This window comes from Arachis hypogaea, chromosome 18 (assembly GCF_003086295.3).
Source record: "Arachis hypogaea cultivar Tifrunner chromosome 18, arahy.Tifrunner.gnm2.J5K5, whole genome shotgun sequence".
NCBI lineage: Eukaryota > Viridiplantae > Streptophyta > Magnoliopsida > Fabales > Fabaceae > Arachis > Arachis hypogaea.
Genome location: NC_092053.1, coordinates 103041935 through 103044245, shown reverse-complemented (window position 1 = coordinate 103044245; position 2311 = coordinate 103041935). Strand labels below are relative to the sequence as shown.

At 41.0% G+C, this 2311-nt stretch overlaps 1 non-coding gene across 1 annotated transcript; it reads left to right on the top strand.

Moving 5' to 3' along the window:
- Positions 1-1856: 1856 nt before the first annotated feature.
- On the top strand, positions 1857-1964 carry LOC112774183 (small nucleolar RNA R71). The gene has a single exon (XR_003188682.1). It is a non-coding gene; the product is annotated as a small nucleolar RNA R71 (small nucleolar RNA).
- Positions 1965-2311: the final 347 nt, after the last annotated feature.

Below are 2311 nucleotides of genomic sequence, written 5' to 3'. Positions count from 1 at the left end.
ACTGGCGTTTAAACGCCAGTAAGCTCTTCTTCAGGGTGAGCTATTTTTAATGCTGTTTTTCATTCTGTTTTTGATTTTTCAGTTATTTTTGTGACTTCACATGATCATCAACCTAAAGAAAACATAAAATAGAAATGGAAAATATATAGATATAATTAAATAACATTGGGTTGCCTCCCAATAAACGCTTCTTTAATGTCAATAGCTTGACAGTGAGCTCTCATAGAGCTTCACAGATAATTAGAGCAAGGTTGGGACCTCTCAACACCAAACTTAGAGTTTGAATGTGGGGGTTTTGTTTGACTCTGTATTGAGAGAAGCTTTTCATGCTTCCTCTCCATGGTTACAGAGGGAGAACCTTGGGTCTTGAATACAAGGTAGTCCTCATTCAACTTAAGGACCAACTCTCCTCTGTCAACATCAATCACAGCTTTTGCTGTGGCTAGGAAGGGTCTGCCAAGGATGATGGATTCATCCTCATCCTTCCCAGTGTCTAGGATTATGAAATCAGCAGGGATGTAAAGGCCTTCAACCTTCACTAGCACGTCCTCTACTAGTCCATAAGCCTATTTCATGGATTTTTCTGCCATCTCTAGTGAGATTCTTGCAGCTTGTACCTCATAGATTCCCAGTTTCTCCATTACAGAGAGTGGCATGAGGTTTATCCCTGACCCCAGGTCACACAGAGCTTTTTCAAAGGTCATGGTGCCTATGGTACAAAGTATGAAGAATTTTCCGGGATCTGATTTCTTCTGAGGTAATGTCTGCCTCATTAATGCACTCAGTTCATTGGTAAACAAGGGGGGTTCATCCTCCCAAGTCTCAGTACCAAATAACTTGGCATTCAGCTTCATGATTACATCTAGATACTTAGCAACTTGCTCTTCAATGGTGTCTTCATCCTCTTCAGAGGAAGAATATTCATCAGAGCTCATGAATGGCAGAAGGAAGTTCAATGGAATCTCTATGGTCTCTGTTTGATCCTCAGATTCCTGTGGTTCCTCAAGGGGAAACTCCTTTCTGTCCAGAGGATGTCCCATGAGGCTTTTCTCATTGGGACTCACGTCCTCCTCACTCTCTCCAAGTTTGGCCATGTTGGTCATGGTTATGGCCTTGCACTCTCTCTTGGAATTTTCTTCTGTATTGCTTGGGAGAGTACTGGGAGGAGTTTTAGTAATCTTCTTACTCAGCTGACCCACTTGTGCCTCCAAATTTCTAATGGAGGACCTTGTTTCATTCATGAAACTTAGTGTGGTCTTGGATAGATCAGAGACTATGGTTGCCAGGCCAGAATAGCTCTGTTCAGAATTCTCTATCTGTTGCTGAGAAGATGATGGAAAAGGCTTGCTATTGCTAAACCTATTTCTTCCACCATTATTATTGAAGCCTTGTTGAGACTTCTTTTGGTCATTCCATGAGAAATTTGGATGATTTCTCCATGAAGGATTATAGGTGTTTCCATAGGGTTCTCCCATGTAATTCACCTTTGCTATTGCAGGGTTCTCAGGATCATAAGCTTCTTCTTCAGAAGAAGCTTCCTTAGTACTGTTGGATGTAGCTTGCAATCCATTCAGACTCTGAGAAATCATATTGACTTGCTGAGTCAATATTTTATTCTGAGCCAATATGGCATTCAGAGTATCAATTTCAAGAACTCCCTTTTTCTGAGGCATCCCATTATTTACAGGATTCCTCTCAGAGATGTACATGAAATGGTTATTTGCAACCATTTCAATGAGTTCCTGAGCTTCTTCAGGGGTTTTTAGATAAAGAGATCCTCCTGCAGAATGGTCCAATGACATTTTTGACAACTCAGACAGACCATTATAGAATATACATATGATGCTCCATTCTGGAAGCATGTCAGTAGGACACCTTTTGATCAGTTGCTTATATCTTTCCCAAGCTTCATAGAGGGATTCTCCTTCCTTCTGTCTGAAGGTTTGAATTTCTACTCTAAGCTTGCTCATCTTTTGAGGTAGAAAGAATTAGGCCAGAAAAGCACTGACCAGCTTATCCCAAGAGTTCAGGCTTTCCTTAGGTTGTGAATCCAACCATGTTCTAGCTTTGTCTCTTACAGCAAAAGGGAAAAGCATAAGCTTGTAGACCTCGGGATCAACTCCATTGGTCTTGACAGTGTCACAGATTTGCAAGAATTCAGCTAAAAACTGATGCGGATCTTCCATTGGAAGTCCATGAAACTTGCAATTCTGTTGCATTAGAGAAACTAATTGAGGCTTAAGCTCAAAGTTGTTTGCTCCAATTACAGGAATTGAGATGCTTCTTCCATAGAAGTTGGAAGAGGGTGCAA